The following is a 17521-nucleotide window of genomic DNA, read 5'->3' as shown; positions in this document are numbered from 1 at the left end:
CAGCACAATCAGTCAGGAAAAGCGAATGAGGAGGACTTGTGGCACCTTAGAGACGAACCAATTTATCTGAGCATAAGCTTTCATGGGCTAAAGCCCACTTCATCAGATGCATGCAGGGGAAAATACAGCAGGAAGATATAGATAGATCGATACAGAGAAGACGAGAAAATGGGGGTTGCCATAGCAACTCTTAACGAGACCAATCGATGAAGGTGGGCTGTTAGCAGCAGGAGAAACAAACTTTTGTTGTGATAATCAGGCTAATCCGGGGGGACTAAAACTGCAGGGCAGAGAGACCAGTAAGTGTTGGGGGGTCCCGATCCAGTCCCCAGCTTCTAGCCGCCCACCCCCTTAAGGCTGCCATTGCTGGGAGCCCCCTCCATCTGCAACTTCAACTTGTAAAGATTGTAGATAAAACGTGTACAGCTGGGTGCCTTAGGGCAAAAAGTTACACACAGGTACATCAAATACGTTATGAAAGAAAACATGCAAAAGAAACCCCAGTGGGTAAAACCAGGGAACAAAAGCCTGAGCAGCCAAAACCCCAGCCAGCTGTTGCTCCCACAAAGAGGGAAGAGTTACAATATCTCATCCTTCACATTTCTCCTAGGAACTACCAGGGCCTGATGAAATTGGGGCAGATTGAAAAGTGTGAAAATATTTTTGAAAAGAAAAAACATCCACAACTTGATTCCATTTTATTGACAGCATCATTATTGGTACTCGCCTGGCTTGCCTTCTCTGGCAGAAGAGAGGCAGACAGAGGAGGATGAGGACCACCAGCTGTGCCCCCACAAGACTGGGCTCTGGGCCAATCCTCCAGATATCTGAGACCCACATCCTTCCCCAGATCAACCGCCTTCAAAGTGGACCAGACCCACATCCCTCCCCAGAATGACCATCCGTGACCTGGGCAGCGCAGCCAGCTCAGCCAGGAAGGAGAACTCTTGAAACTTTCTTTGGCTTTTCATCTCCCTGTTCTTCCCCTAATTGTTGGGGGCTGAAAATACCTGGCCGTGGGAAGCGAAGAGGCAGGCCCTGGATTCTACCTCTCGGGAGCCCACAGCTCACCCCCAGACGGTCGCCTACGGCCTGGTGAGACGCTAGAAGGGCCATTTGCAAGTGGTTCAATTTTCCAGCTCGATTTGGCTGTTGGTTTCTGGCCCAAAATTGGGAGGCCTGACAGCGTCAGCACTGGGCAAATGTGGCTCGTTGCTGGAAGAGTCTGATTCTCACGTCGTCTTCTCCCTTCCGAGGGATCCTCCGCGTCTCTCAGCAGCTCCTGGGGTCCCCAGCCGCTGTCACCCCAGCCAGGTGGCAGACTGACGGCAGGGCAAGAAAGCTGACGCCGAACCCTCTTTGCTGTTGGCCTCCGGGACATCGCAATCAGCTTGTGCAGAAACACACACAGACCCCACCCAGAGCACATCGCACGTCACACACACAACACGTCCTGCGTCGCACATCACACACACAAAACATTGCACGTCGCACACACAACACATAGCACGTTGCACGTCGCACACGTAAACAGAAGACGTTGCACCTCACACTTCACATGTGCATGTCTTCTTGTTTGCCGTGTTGAGTGTGTGTGATGTTGTGTTTGTGGTGTCATGTGACGTGTGTGTGTGTGATGTGTTTTGTGTCATGTTGTGTGTGTGTGTCGTGTGTCATGTTGTATGTGTTTGTGTCTATCTGTGTGACGTGTTCTGTGTCGTGTTGTGTATTTCTGCGTGTGTGTGACGTGTTGTGTTTCTGTGTGGTGTGTTTGTGGTGTCATGTGACGTGTGGTGGTGTATGTGTGTGACACGTTCTGTGTCATGTGTGTGTTTGTCTGTCTGTGTGACGTGTTGTGTGTGACATGTTGTGTGTGTTGTGTTATGTGTGTGTGTGTGACGGGTTGTGTGTCGTGTGTGTTGTGTGTCGTCTAGAGTGTTGTACGGATTGTGTTTGGTTGTGTGTTTGTGGTGACGTGACGTGGTCTGTGGGTGTGGGTGTGTGAGACATGTTTTGTGTAGTGTTGTGTGTGTGTGACGTGCTGTGTGTGTGTTTGTGGTGTGGTGTGTATGTGTGATGTGTTGTGTGTGACGGTGTGTGTGTTGTGTTGTGGTCCGTTTTGTGTGTCGTGTTCAGTGTGTGTATGGTGTTGTGTGTGTGGTGTCATGTTACGTGTTTTGTGTGATGTAGTGTGTGTGTGTCATGTTGTGTGTCGTCTTGTCTGTGTTTGTGTGACGTTTTGTGTGATGTGTTGTGTGTGTGTGACGTGTTGTGTGTCACATTCTGTGTGTGTTGTGTGTCGTCTAGAGTGTTGTGTTGAGTGTGTGTGACGTGGTGTGTGTGTGTGTGTGTCTGTGTGTGTGTCTGTGATGTGTTGTGTGTCAGGTTGTGTGCTTGTGTTGTGTTGTGTGCTTTTTTGTGTTTTGTACTGTGTATGTGTATGTGACATGTTGTGTGTTGTGTTGTGTGTGTTTGTGTATGTGTGACGTGTGTAGTGTTTTCTGTCTGTGTGACATGGTGTGTGTCATGTTGTGCGTGTGTGAGACATGTTTGTGAGTGTGACGTGCGACGTGCTGTGCGTGCATGCGACGCGCAAGGTTTTGTGTGTGTGAAGTGCGATGTGCTGTGTGTATGACGTTCGACATGCGACGTGTTGTGAGTGCGATGTTTGACGTGTTGTATGTGGCCGCGCTATGTGCGATGTGCATCGTGCGACAGGCGACGTGTTGTGTGTGTTCATGCGACGTGCAATGTCTTGTATGTATGCGTTTTGTATGTGTGCGTGCTACATGCGACATGTTGTGCGTGTGATGTGCAACGTGCTGTGTGTGTGCGTGCGACATGTGTGCGACGTGCTACACACGACGTGTTGTGCGTGTGGTGTGCGATGTGTTGTGTCTGTGTGTGCGACACACACGACATACACACAACACGTCTCATGACACCACAACCACACAACACACACAAAACGGCACAAAACTCAACACACAGACACACTGAACACAAGACTCCATCATACGTCATACACACAGCACATCGCACTTCACACACACAAAACGTTGCGCGTCGCACGCACGCACAGCACGTCGCACGTCACACTCACAAACATGTCTCACACACGCACAACATGACACACACCATGTCACACAGACAGAAAACGCTACACACGTCACACATACACAAACACACACAACAAGACTCCATCGATGGGGATTAGCCAGGATGGGCAGGGATGGTGTCCCTAACCTCTGTTTGTCAGAAGCTGGGGATGGGGCGACAAGGGATGGATCCCGGCATGATTCCTGTCTGTTCATTCCCTCTGGGGCACCTGGCCCTGGCCACTGTCGGCAGACGGACACACACAGGTCCCCTCCTGCCGTATTCTCCTCCGGCTGGGGCTCCTGGGCAATTCCTCTGCGAAAGCAGCTGCAAAAGCCAAGCATGAGCCATCACTCCACAAAGCTCGATGGGTGCTGGAAATCTTGCCCTCAGCCCTGCCTCACTCTTTCATCCCATCCACATCGGCCCCACTCGAGGAACAGAGACGGAGTTAACACCGACAGTCACCGCTCCACTCTCGCACCCACTGCCCTGCATGATTTTCGTCCCCTCCTACTGCTTCTTGGCTTCCGAGACATAGCCTGCGGGGATGCACACCTAGCGTGCCTGCCCGTGTCCTGTGAAGGGAGACAGCACAGGGAAAGGCAAGGACAGAGAGAGAGACAGAGACAGAGACAGAGTGTGTGTGATGGCCAACATACTAGAGGAGAGACAGAGAAAAACATGGTAGGATAGCAAGCAACTCACCTCCTGGAGTCATCTGTGATGAAGCGGGACTTCATGTTTCCTCTGAATCGTGTGGGGGTGCCTCAGTTTCCCCTAGGCAGTTCTTAAGGATCTAGGTGGTGGGGTAAGGGTGTATGATCGTTGCAGAGCTCTGGAGGGCAGGTGTGTGCAGGGGTCTGGACACAGAGAATGGCCGACACCCTCTTTCCTGGCACCTGATGCCCTGGGCCCTTCCCCCCTGCAAGGTGAGAGCTAAAGGGTTGGAGAACAAAGGAATCAGGTGCCCTCCTGGCCGGGGACAGGGACAAAGCCCAGAGGAGGAGGGGCTGGGGGGAGTTTCAGTTGGGGGCTGGCTGGAGACATGGAGTGAAGGGCAGACGGGGTTGTCTGGCTCACTGCCCCCCAAAATGGACCCGGCTGAGGGGTCCTGTTCTCTGCACCTACAAGCTCTGTGTTAGACCATGTCCCTGTCGTCTAATAAAGCTCTGTTTTCCTGGCTGGCTGAGAGTCCCGTCTGACTGCGGAGTTGGGGGGCAGGACCCTCTGGCTTCCCCAGGACCCCGCCTGGGCGGACTGGCTGTGGGAAGCGCAGGGAGGGGCAGAGGAGGCTGAAGGCTCCGAGGTCAGAGCCAGGAAGGTGGAGCCGGGGGAGCTGTGTGTCCTGCAGACAGGCTGCTCCCCGAGAGGAGACTTCCCCAGAGTCCTGCCTGGCTTCCTGGGGAGCAGTTCCAGAGCATCGCCCGGGGACTCCGGGACATCCTCCTCCTCGATGAAACCTTCTGCTGTGTGACGGGTTGTGTGTGTCGTGTTGCATGTGTCGTGTGACGTGTTGTGTGTGTGACTTGTGTGTCGTTTTGTGTGTATGAGACGTGTTTATGTGTGTGTGTTGTGGTCCATGTTGAGTGTGTGTGTGCCCTGTTGTATGCCGTGTTGTGTGCATGTGACGGTGTGTGCCGTGTTGTGTGCCGTTTTGTGTGCATGTTGTGTGTGTCGGTGTCATGTGTTGTGTGAGATTTTTGTGTCTCGTGTCGTGTGCTGTTTTGTGTGTCGTGTGTCGGTGTCGTGTGTCATGTTATCTGTGTTTGTGTCGTGTTGTGTGTGGGTGTGTGATATTTTGTGTGCGATGTTTTGTGCATCGTGTTGTGTGTGTGTGTCACGTGTGCCGTTTTGTGTGTCATGTGAGGTGTTGTGTGTCATATTGTGTGTGGGTGTCGGTGTCGTGTGATTTCTGTGTCATGTTGTCTGCCGTTTTGTGCGTCATCTCGTGTGTGTGTGTGTGTGTCGGTGTGTGTGATTTCTGTGTCACGTTTTCTGCCGTTTTATGAGTCGTCTAGTGTGTGTGTGTGTGTGTCGGTGTCGTGTGTGATTTCTGTGTCACGTTGTCTGCCGTTTTGTGCCTCGTCTCGTGTCTGTGTGTGTGTGTGTGTGTCGGTGTTGTGTGTGATTTCTTTGTCACGTTGTCTGCTGTTTTGTGCCTCGTCGTGTGTGTGTGTGTGTCGGTGTCATGTGTGATTTCTGTGTCACGTTGTCTGCCGTTTTGTGCCTCGTCTCGTGTGTGTGTGTGTGTGTGTGTGTATGTGTCGGTGTCGTGTGTTCTTTGTGATTTTTGTGTGTCGTGTTGTGTGCTGTTTTGTGTGTCATTTTATTTGTGTGTCATGTTTGTGTGTCGGTGTCCTGTGTTGTGTGTGTGTGAGAGACGTGTTTCTGTATGTGTGACATGTTCTCTCTCTGTGTGTCGGTGTCGTGTTGTGTGTGTGTGTGTGTCAGTGTCGTCTGTCGTGTTTTGTGTGTGTGATGTTTTGTGTGTGATGTGTGTGTTGTCTTGGGTGGCCACACAGGGTAATGCACAAAGCATTCCCCTCATGGAGGAAGAGTGACACAACGTGGCCACTCAGGAGTAACACACAAACAACCCTCCCCCGCCCCGAGCAACAGTGATGTGTGTGGCCAATTCAGGTCATGCACAAACCATTTCCTCATGGAGCAACAGTGACCCCGGGTGGCCCCTCAGGGTACTGCACAAACCATTTCCCTCACGGAGCAACAGCGCCACTGGGTGGCGAATTCAAATCGTGCACAAATCATTTCCCTCCTACAGGAACAGCGACACCGGATGGCCGCTCAGGGTAATGCACAAACCATTTCCATCATGGAGCAACAGTGACACCAGGTGGCCAATCCAGATAATGCACAAACCATTTCCCTCACAGAGCAACAGTGACAGTGGGTGGCCATTCTTACGAATTATACCTGACAGGTCACGCACACAAGCTGCTGCGAATTATACCCGATAGGTCACGCACAGGAACTGCTGCTAATGATACCCGATTGGTCCCGCACAGGTCGAGTCTAGGCTGAGGCACACGAACGAAGTCCACAACGGCAGGGTTCCCAAAAATACTAAGTTTATTACGCTCGAGCGTGGTGCCCCCCTGCTCATCAGGAGGGGACCCCGCATGCAGGTTATACAAAGATTATAGACCTTTTAGCAAAGCACGTTGCCCTCGTGCATCGGAAACCTTAGCAAATAGACAAACCCTTCCCTTACCTACCACCTATCCCTGCTTGGTACATTCCCCGCGCTAAACCATGACTTCAACTACATTACATGGTCCTAAAGCAATGCACCAGTAACTTTTCTTATCAGGATGGGAGGCCCACATCAAGGCCAGGAGGCACGGAGTTAGGAACAGATAAAGAACAGAAACCGGGAGATAAAACAGGCTGGAGACAAGGGCGGGGGGGGCGGAGGATTTTCACAGGAACGCAGTATCTAAGAGACACTCCTCCTGGTGCATGATGTGCTTGCTTTTAGACAATGGTGGGCCCCAAACCAAAACAGAGTCACAGATGCTAACTTTTCCTTCACACCACTCAGGGTAATGCACCAACAATTTCCCTCCTGGACCAACAGTGACACTGCGCGGCCAGTCAGGGTAATGAACTAACAATTTCCCTCATGGACCAACAGTGACAGTGGGTGGCCAATTCAGGTCATGCTCAGATCATTTCCCTCATGGAGGAAGAGTGACACCGGGCAGCCCCTTGGAGTAACACACAAAGCATTTCCTCACGGAGCACCAGTTGCACAAACTCAGTTTAATACTAATAATAAACAAAAAATAGTTTCACTAGAAAAGGTAGATTTTCAGTGATTATAAGGGATAGCAAACAGAAGAAGGCAGATTACTAAGCAAATACAAATACACACGCATACTAAGCCTAAGATCTTAAAGAGACTGGATTCAAGAAGTTATTTCCCATCCTAAATGTCTTTCGGCAACTTGAAGAGTTTCTGTAGCTTAGACTTCCCGTTGTTTCTCTTTACAGACTAGACTCCTGTCTTAGTCTGGACTTCCCCCTTCTCATTTCCTTTGTCTCTTCAGGTACTTTCAGCAGCCTTTCTACTGCCCTGCATGATTTTCGTCCGCTCCGACTTTTCCATGGCTCCCGAGACCTCACCTGTGGGAATGCACCAGGAGAGCAGAGGAGAGAAGAGAGAGAGAGAGTTGGCGAACACACGAGAGAAGACAGAGAAACATGAGAGCAGGGCAAGCCACTCACCACCTGGAGTCATCCTCTTGGATCCAACCTTCAGCTGCGGAGAAGACACCGTTCCTGACCAGAGAAACGAGCAGCCTCTGAAAATGGGACCTTTTCTCCCTCGTAACCACAGCTGATCAGGAACCTTTTCTTACAAACCGAACCCTAATTTACGGGGCTTCCCTACCCGGACTCAGGTGGGGCGTGAGCAGAGTCCTCACCAAACCAGACACTTACCTCACCGAGACTGGCGATTGCTCGGCTCCCAGATGGAGGCCTCTTGCCTGGCCTCACCAACGGTCACAGGCTCGCTGCTCTCACTCACTTTCCGTCGCATGAGGGCAGGAGACTCTGAGGCTTGACTTCTTTTTCCTTGGTACTAAACCCAGCACAAGGGGAAAAAACAAGGAAGTGACCATCTCAGTCGGCAACGTCTCGTAGGCTCCTCTGTTTGCCTCTCCCACATCTCGCCCTCGGCCCTGCCGCCCTCTTCCCTCCCGTCCACACCGGCCCCACGCGCCGCCCAGAGACCGAGTTCACCCCGCCCGTCCCCGCTCCGCTCTCGCACCCGCTGGGGGTCGTCTCGAGCGTTGTGATTTCGGTGTCGTGTCCTCTGCCGTCTTGTGTGTGTGTCGCGTGTCGGTGTCGTGTGTGATTTCGGTGTCGTGTCGTCTGCCGTCTTGTGTGTCGTGTGACGTGTCGTATGTTGTGTCGTGTGTGTGTGAGACGTCGTGTGTGAGTATGTGAGACGTCGTGTGTCTCGGTGTCGGTGTCGTGGGCGTGTGAGACGTTTGTGTGTGAGAAGTCGTGTGTGTCAGTGTGTGTGCCATCTCTCTGTGTGTGAGACATCGTGAGTCGGCGGGTGTGTGTGTCAGTGGGTGTGTGGTGTGTATGCTGTGTGGTGTGTGTCTTTGGGTGTGGGCGTGTGTTGTGTTGTGTGTTGTGTGTTTTGTGTGTGTGTGTGGGCGTGTCCTGTCGTGTACGGTGTGTGTGTGGGTGTGTGTCATGTCATGTGTTGTGTGTGTGGGCATGTGTTGTGTGTGTGTGGGTGTGTGTCGTGTGTGTGGGCGTGTGTCATGTCGTGTGTTGTGTGTGTGGGCATGTGTCGTGTGTGTGTGGGCGTGTGTCGTGTGTGGGCGTGTGTTCTGCGTGTGTTGTTTGGGCGTGTGTGGGTGTGTGTTGTGTGGGCGTGTGTGGGAGTGTGGTGTGTGGGCGTATGTGAGAGAACTGTGTGTGCGTGTGCAGTGAGATGTCGTGTGTGTGTGTATGTGAGACGTCGTGTGTCTTGGTGTCGGTGTCAGTGGGCGTGCGAGACATCATGTGTGTGAGAAGTCGTGTGTGTCAGTGTGTGTGCCATCTCTCTGTGTGTGAGACGTCGTGAGTCGGCGGGTGTGTGTGTCAGTGTGTGTGTGTTGTGTATGGTGTTTGGTGTGTGTCTTCGGGCGTGGGCTGTGTGTTGTGTTGTGTGTTTTGTGTGTGTGTGTGGGCATGTCCTGTCATGTACGGTGTGTGTGTGGGTGTGTGTCATGTCATGTGTTGTGTGTGTGGGCATGTGTTGTGTGTGTGTGGGTGTGTGTCGTGTGTGTGGGCGTGTGTTCTGCGTGTGTTGTGTGGGCGTGTGTGGGTGTGTGTTGTGTGGGCGTGTGTGGGAGTGTGGTGTGTGGGCATTTGTGAGTGAACTGTGTGTGTGTGTGCATGAGATGTCATGTGTGTGTGTGAGACGTTGTGTGTCTTGTGTGTGTGTGTCAGTCATCTGTGGTGTGTGTCGGTGTCATGTGTCTCAGTGTCATGTGTGTGTGAGACGTCATGTGTCGTGTTGTGTCGGTGTCGTGTGTAAGACGTCGTGTGTGTGAGACGTCATGTGTTGTGTGTGTCGGTGTCATGTGTGAGACGTCGTGTGTGTGAGTTGGTGTTGTGTGTGTCAGTGTCGTGTGTGTCGTCTGTATCGGTTTCATGTGTGTCAGTGTCGTGTGTCGGCATGTGTGTGGTCTGTGTGTGTCGGTGTGTGTGTGAGACGTCGTGTCGGCGTGTGTGTTTGTGATGGCGTCTGTGAGAGACGTCGTGTGTCGGCATGTGTGTGTGGTCTGTGTGTGTCGGCGTGTGTGTGTGTGACGTCATGTGTGAGAGACGTCGTGTGTCGGCGTGTGTTTGTGTGTCGGTGTGTGTGCGACATCATGTGTCGTGTGTGTGTGTGTGGGCGTGCGTGAGAGACATCGTGTGCCGTGCGTGTGTGTGTCGGAGTGCGTGAGAGACGTGTTTCTGTGTGTGAGACGTGTGTGTCATGTGGTGTCGTGTGTGTGAGATATGGTTGTGTGTGTGTTGTCTTGAGTGTTTTGTTCAGTGTGTGACGTGTTGTGTGTCAGTGTTGTGTGTGATTTGTGTGTGTGTCGTGTTCTGCACGCGTGCGACGTGTTGTGCGTGTGCGACATGCAGTGTACGCCTGACGTGCTGTTTACGTGCGACGCGCGATGTGCAACGTGCCTGCGACGCACAATGTGTTGTGTGTGCGACATGTGACGTGCTGTCTACAACGTGCGACAGGCTGTGTGCGATGTGTTGTGTGTATAACATGCAACGTGCGGTCTACAACCTGCGACGTGCGATGCACGAGCAACACTCGAAGTCCTGTGTGATACGTGTTGTGCGTGTGACCTTTAAAGTGCGACGTGTTGTGCGTGACGTGCGACGTGCTGTGTGTGCGACGTGCTGCGTGTTCCACGTGCAACATGTCAGTGTCGTGTGTGTGTGTCTCAGTGTTGTGTGTGTCTCAATGTCATGTGTGCTATTTTGTATCGTGTGCCATTTTGTGTCATGTGTCGTGTTGTGTGCGTCGTGTGTGTGTGACATGTAGTTTGTGCGTGCGCATGACGTGTTGTGCGTATGCATGTGTGCAGTGTGACATGTGCATGACGTGATACGTGCGACATGCAACAAACTGTGTGTGTGACGTTGTGTGTGTGCGACATATGTGCAACGGGCTGTGTGTCGTTGAGTGTGTGTGAGATGTGTTGTGGGTCATGTTGAGTGTGAGACATGTGTGTCGTGTTGAGTGTGTGAGTGTGACGTGTTGTGGGTCGTGTTGTGTTGAGTGTGTGTGTGTAACATGTTGTGGGTCGTGTTGTGTTGAGTGTGACATGTTGTGGGTCGTGTTGTGTTGAGTGTGTTTGTGTGTGTGAAATGTTGTGGGTCATGTGTATGATGTTTTGTGTGTGATGCTTTCCGTGTTGTGTTGTGTGTGTGACTGTGTCGTGTGTTAATTTTGTATGTCGTGTTGTGTGCCGTTTTGTGTCATCGTGTGTGTGTGACGTGTGTGCGTCCGCACCTTCGACGTATTGTGCGTGTCCGTGTGGGAAGTGCGAAGTGGGATGGCTCAACTTGCCACCCGCTTCCCCAACACTTTAGCCCCCTGTCGTAAACATGACCCTACCCCCTCCCCAGGGTGCTACTGACACTAAAACGACCTAAAAGACCCCCGACTTATCACTATTGGCTGGCACCCCATTGCCACCCGCACTTCTATGCTGCTGCTGGCCAAACCCTCCCCCCAAATCTAAATCCCACTGGAACCCTGACCCCATAACCTGCCCCCCAACTCACAACCCCTGAACCAAAACTGGAGCCCAACCCTCACCCCAACCCCAACCTCCAGCTCTGAACCCAGCCCCTCGAAGCCTGACACCGCTTTAAGCCAGAGCCCAGTTCCCCATTCCCACCCTGGGCAACAACAGTGCAAACCACACCCTCCTGCCCCCCGCCCAGGAATCCTGCTTCTTACCACCCCTTCTTTGGAAATGAACCTTTTCTCCATTTGCATCCCACACACCTTCATTCTCCTTTGAGGGGTTATTTAGTGACAGGGGTCTACACAAGGCAACTCTTTGCTATTCCAGCGTAACAGGACACAGAGACGTGAAAACAGTGCAAACAACATTCCACGAGTTTTCAGGAGGTTTAAACACCCAATACAGTTGCACATTGAACAGTCGCTTTGATCTCTACTAACACACACATCCGTTGGCCTGAACACACTCTGACACAAGCTGCTCTTCCAGCGTCACACCTTGTACAAACATTACTGCAACAGCGTGTAGGGCAGCGTGACCCCCGGGGGTCTGTGAGCTGGTTTCAGGGCGTCCGCAGGACCCCGCAGCTTCGCCTCCCCGCCTGTTCCACCCACCGCCTGTGCTTCCCCGGAGGGATCTCCAGACTGTCAGTGCTGCCCGGAGCTTCCCTTCCCTGCCAGGCCTGAGCGACCAGCGCTTGTAACCAGGCCACTCACAGCCTCCCCGCGGGGAGCGTATGGACACAAACCGGCTGGAGAGCAGTTAGGGCAGGAATCCCTGGAGACTCGGGGAGCATCTTCAGCGGATGAGGGTGACACACCCCACAGGAGCTGAATTTCCCACTCGGGTCTAAGTCGTGCCGTGTGGATGGGGCAGCACGGTCGGGAGGCTCTGTTTGCTGCGGTGGATCCACTGGGGGTTGATGTCGTGGGGGTCTAGTGAAGACCCACTAAATTGACAGCAGAGCGCTCCCCGGTCGCCTTTGGGACTACGCCGGGAATGGCAGGAGGAAGGTAAGTTGACCGAAGAGCATTCTCCCGTCGACCCAGCCCAGTGTAGACACAGCAGTAAGTCGACCGAAGCGACGTCAAATCCAGCTCTGTTATTCATGCAGCGGGAGCAGCGTAACTTAGGACAATTTACTGTGGTAGGATAGACACAGTGTGAGGCCTGAGTTTCCCCTGCAGTCTGGATGCTCAAACACCAGCTTGGCAACACAAGTCAGCAAGCCCAGGCCACATACAGACAGGCTCAGTGTGCAGTGTGGACACACCCTCAGACAACCCCAGTATTGTCAAAGGAGGAAATCCTTCCTGTGTTTTGACTTGCTGGGAGAAGAGCCGAGTGACATTGGAGCTCACCGAGCTTCACTGACAAACGCAGCGCTCCAGCACCTGAGCTCTCGGGCTCCCTGTTGAAAGAAAAGCTGAAGGAGCGACCAAGGTGAAAGAGAGGTGCTCGTCTTGGGCCAAGGGCAGGGAGTCCCACCCTCAAAGCGAGAGCAGTTCTCTCTTTGTCTGTCTGTGTTGGGGCAGGAACGATAACACGTCCTCCTGCATTTGCTATTTCAGAGAGTAGTTTCTGGCTGTCTTCTCAAAGACAGGGTGCAAACCAGGCCTCAAACCTGACTGAGAGGAAACAAGAATGGTGCAGCTCGACTGAGCCAGCGGAGAATTGAGATGTGCCCCTTTGCTCGAGTGAGGGAATGACCCGTGAGGGGACTGGAAACCTGACCGGCCAATTCTTAACTTGCACTCTCTCAGCATCTTTCCTCTGAGTGCCATCACGGTAGTTTCAATACTCCAGCACCGGACGCCCTGCCAGCTCTGGGCCCGACAAGCTTTCCTTGGGATTGGATTCTGGAGAGCAGGGGTGCAGGGAAGCAACAGGTGCATGTGACTCCGTGGTGAGGTTTTCCTTGCAAGATGTGTGTGTGAGTCTGTGTGTTGTAGGAAGCACTGAGGGTGGCACTCTCACTGAATCCACAGAGGGCGACGGTGGTGGGAGTGAGACAGTAGAAGTATAAAGGGGCAAGGATGGGCAGAACGATGATGACTGTGTTGTGTTTCATTCCTTAGATGTGGGGCCACCACCTTTCTCTTCAGCCTTGTAGTATCCCAGGGGTAAAACTAACCATCTGTCCAGCTACAAGGGCGTGTTTGTGTTCATTCCTGCGAGCCACACAGGGGTTTGATGTTGCTGCTTCCAATCCTCTGGCTCTGCCGGGAGAAGGGGCAATTCAGGCCATCACTGAGCTGAGGGAGGGAGATGAAATAAGATTGGTCCCAAAGATTGATCCCTGAGGAACTCCACTGGTAACCTCCCTCCAGCCTGACAGTTCACCTTTCAGCAGGACCCGCTATAATCTCCCTGTTAACCATTTCCCTACCCATCTTTCAATTTTCATATTGATCCCCATCTTTGCCAGTTTAACTAATAATTCCCCATGTGGCACCATATCAAACGCCTTCCTGAAATCTAGGTCAATTAGATCCACTGCGTTTCCTTTGTCTAAAAAATCTGTTACTTTCTCAAAGAAGGACATCAGGTTGGTTTGGCATGATGTACCTTTTGTAAAACCATCTTGTATTTTGTCCCATTTACCATTGACCTCAATGTCCTTAACTACTTTCTCCTTCAATTTTTTTTCCAAGACCTTGCATACTACAGATGTCGAACTAACAGGCCTGTAGTTACCCGGATCACTTTTTTTCCGCCCTTTCTTAAAAATAGCAACTATGTTCGCAATTCTCCAATCAAACGGTACAACCGCTGAGTAGACAGATTCATTACAAATTCTTGCTAATGGGCTTGCAATTTCATGTGCCGGTTCCTTTAATATTCTTGGATGAAGATTATCTGGGCCCCCTGATTTAGTCCCATTAAGCTGTTCGAGTTTCGCTTCTACCTCAGATATGGTAATATCTACCTCCATCTCCTCCTTCCCATTTGTCATGCTACCATTATCCCTAAGATCCTCATTAGCCTTATTAAAGAGTGAGGCAAAGTATTTGTTTCGATGTTGGGCCATGCCTAGATTATCCTTGACATCCACTCCATCCTCAGTGCTTAGCGGTCCCACTTCTTCTTTCTTGGTTTTCTTCTTATTGACATGGCTATAGAACCTTTTACGATTGGTTTTAATTCTCTTTGCAAGGTCCTTCTCACTTTATCCCTTCATGTTCTGACCTCAGGAAGGTAGCTTTCCTTGCTGATCCCTCCCATCTTCCACTCCCTATATGCTTTCTCCTTTTTCTTAATCACCTCTCCGAGATGCTTGCTCATCCAGCTTGGTCTACAACTCCTGCCTATGAATTTTTCCCCCTTTCTTGGGATGCAGGCTTCTGATAGCTTCTGCAGCTTTGATTTAAAGTAATCCCAGGCCTCCTCTGCCTTTAGATCCCTAAAGTTCTTCAGTCCAATCCACTTGCCTAACTCATTTCCTTCATTTTTCAAAGTCAGCCCTTTTGAAATCAAAAACCCTAGTTGCAGATTTATTTTTTGTTGATCCTTCCGTTCAGTTTGAACTGAATTAGCTCATGATCGCTCGAACCAAGATTGTCCCCTCCAACCATTTCTTCTAGGAGGTCCTCACTTCTCACCAAAACCAAATCTAGAATGGCACCCCCTCTTGTCGGTTCAGCAACTACTTGATGAAGGAATCCATCTAACAGCATCTAGGAACTTCTGAGCCCGATTATTATTACTAGCACTCGTCCTCCAGTCTAGATCTGGGAAGTTAACGTCTCCCATGATCACACAGTTTCCATTTGTATTTACTTCATTAACAACATTAAAGAGGGCTCGATCCATATCCACATTAGATCCCGGCGGTCTCTAGCACACTCCAAGCACTATCCCAGGGGAGGCTTGAGTAGTTTTCTTCCCCAATGTCATTTTTGCCCAGACGGACTCTGTCTTATCCATTCCATTGCTTCGAATTGCTTTACAGTCTACCTCCTCATTGATAGACAATGCTACTCCACCACCTTTACCTTTATTTTGGTCTTTCCTAAACAGCACATACCCTTCAATACCCGTAGTCCAGTCATGACGACTATTCCACCCTGTTTCTGTTATCCCTAGAATATCTGGTTTCACTTCCTGCACCAGTAGCTCTAGTTCCTCCATTTTGTTACCTAGGCTCCTTGCATTAGTGTACAAACATCTTCATTTTTGCTGTTTGGCCTCGCTCACGTTCTTTACCCAATGAGGCACGGTCATTCTACAGCCAGTAGAAAATATTAGACTGGTGTCCACACTGCCCTTCCTCCTTATAGCCATTCTCCTACCCACGGCTGTATCCTTTCTTACTTTGTTTTCTTCCCTCTCAAGGCTAAAATCCGACGTGGAGATTACCTGGACATCTCCCAACCAACCATCTCCCCCAGATTCCTAGTTTAAAGCTCTCTTAATCAGTTGTGCCAGCCTCTATCCTAGAAGTCTATTTCCTTCCCTACTCAGATGAAGTCCATCCCGAGAGAACTGTCCTCTGTCCAGGAATGTCTCCCAGTGGCCAGACATCCCAAAGCCCTCCTTCTAGCACCACTGCCTGAGCCATCTGTTGACAGTCATAATCTTGTCACGCCTTTGTTGCCCTTCTCCAGGAACAGGCAAAATCCCACTACAGATCACCTGAGCCTCCATTTCCTTAAGCGTCTTCCCCAGCCTAGCACAGTCTCCCTTAATCCTTTCCAGCGAGAATCTAGCCGTATCATTTGTTCCCACATGAAGGATAATTAGGGGGTTCTTTCCCGCTCCCTTTAGGATCCTTTTCAACCTCAGATCTACATTCCGTATCTTAGCACGTGGAAGACAGCACACCCTTCTATTCTCTGGATCAGCTCTGGTTACAGGCCTGTCTAGTCTTCTCAGTAAAGAGTCCCCGATCACGTAGCCCTGCCTTTCCCTGGTGACGGTGCTATTCTCCAGTCTATCCCCTGTTCCCTCTGGCTGCAAGTTCTTTCCATTCCTACTCTCCCTTGTAATCCTCTTCAACCCATCCTGTATCCTCCTGGGGCTCATATTTGGTGTAGTCTCCATTGACTCTTCCCCTTTTCCTATAGGACTAGCCGCCCTTCTCTTCTTCCTTGCCCCTCCACCTTCAGTGACTACCTGTTGAGCCCCTTCTTCATTTTCCAACTCTCAAAACCGATTCCTGAGCTCTATTTCTCCTTCACTAGCCCGTCTTTTCCTCTGTCTGGTTTTTTTAGTCACATGCTTCCACTGACCACTTCCCTCACCCAGCTGTCTCCCCTCAGAATTCCTCAGTCCTGCTTCCATCTGCAAGTCTGAGCTTTTCCCTTCAGATACCTCATGTCTTTGCTCCATCATCTGCTCAAACCCCTTTCTAAACTCAACCAGACTTTCCACCTGCATCTCCAAACCTCAGATCTTCTCCTCCATCAGCTCGAGCAGACGGCATTTCATGCAGACAAAACTCTTACCAGGTCCCCCCTCCAGGATCATGGACATACGGCAGCTTCCACAGCCAGTCATCTCCATTGTGTCTTCCACGACATGAGTCACGCCCACTGCTGCCTCTGTGTCTGTCATCGCCTTCCCACCTAAATCCTGTTCACCTGGGAAACACAAACCACACCCAAACCCCACCCCCCACAGCAACAACAAACCCCAAACAAGCACCACAAGACAAACTCCCCCTCAGACTCCCCTGTTTACAGCCCTGTTTGCTGGCTCCTGTGCCACGGCCTGACTGGCTGGCTCCCTTCATAGGACCCCGAGTCAGAGAAGCCCCGGCCCCGAATCAGGGCTCAGCTTCTCCCCCAGCACAAAGCCCCGACAAGCCTCGACACATACACATAATACCAATACACAACCAAATACCAACACCTTCTCCTCCACACCATTCACAGCTGTTGGTGGGTCTTGGGGAAACCCTGGTGCACCAGCGGGGGCGGGTGTCTGACGGGGTGGGTGGGGTGGCGGGGGGTGGGGAGGGGGGCCCAGCTGGGAGGCGGAGGGGTCTGTGTGGTGCGAGCTGTGGGAGGGTAGGGGATGGATTTGTGCTGTGGGAGGAGGAAAGGGGGGTTGTGGACAGGGGGCGATTGGGTTGTAGGGATGGGGACTGGGTCTGGGAGGGATGTGGGGGAGGGAGTGGCTATAGGGGACTTGGATCAGGGACTAGGGTCAATGGCATGGCTGTGGCTGTTAGGTTGGGAGGGGCAGCACCATGGCCGCCCCCAGGGGGACACAGCATGGCTGTGGAGGGCTGTAGGGAAGGGAGGGGTCTGTGGGGTGGGGCGGCTGCAGCCTGGCTTGGGGCGAGGAGGACAGTCGGGGGGGACTGTGGAGGGGCTCGGCCACACTGGGGCCTGGGGACTGGTGGGGAGGGGCAGTGGGGTGGCAGCCGGCCATGGCTGTGGGTCGGTCTTTGGGCATCTCAGGTGGGGGGCCCCAGCGGGGACGGGGGGTCTGGCAGTGCCCCCGCGGGGAGAAGGGGAGACCTGCCCCCCAGGGAGCTGCTCCCGGTGCAGCCTGTGCAGGGCAGGGGGGCCCAGGCTGCTCCCAGTGGGGGCTGCGAGTCCCTGCCCCGGGCAGAGGGAAGCTGTGGCAGCTCCCCGGGGTTGGGGGGCAGCGACCAGTGGGGGCGGGGGGCAGAAGGGGGG

The 17521-nt window shown here is 52.2% G+C and overlaps 1 protein-coding gene and 2 long non-coding RNA genes across 3 annotated transcripts in view; 1 reads left to right on the top strand and 2 right to left on the bottom strand.

Moving 5' to 3' along the window:
• The window catches only part of LOC102930774 (class I histocompatibility antigen, F10 alpha chain), a 1343638-nt gene that overhangs the window by 129975 nt on the left and 1196142 nt on the right, over window positions 1-17521 (bottom strand). The window lies entirely within an intron of this gene.
• Window positions 1-17521, top strand: part of LOC119566052 — a 302951-nt gene that overhangs the window by 84630 nt on the left and 200800 nt on the right. The gene's annotated exons all lie outside the window — the stretch shown is intronic.
• LOC119566050 lies at window positions 6866-8097 on the bottom strand. Its single transcript, XR_005225030.2, has 2 exons — window positions 7567-8097; window positions 6866-7248 (listed from the first exon to the last, which is right to left on the bottom strand). It is a non-coding gene; the product is annotated as an uncharacterized LOC119566050 (long non-coding RNA).

Source organism: Chelonia mydas, chromosome 4 (genome assembly GCF_015237465.2).
Source record: "Chelonia mydas isolate rCheMyd1 chromosome 4, rCheMyd1.pri.v2, whole genome shotgun sequence".
In the NCBI taxonomy this organism is placed as follows: Eukaryota; Metazoa; Chordata; order Testudines; family Cheloniidae; genus Chelonia; species Chelonia mydas.
The sequence above is the reverse complement of the archived record's forward strand: the minus strand, read 5'-3'. Positions and strand labels throughout refer to the sequence as shown.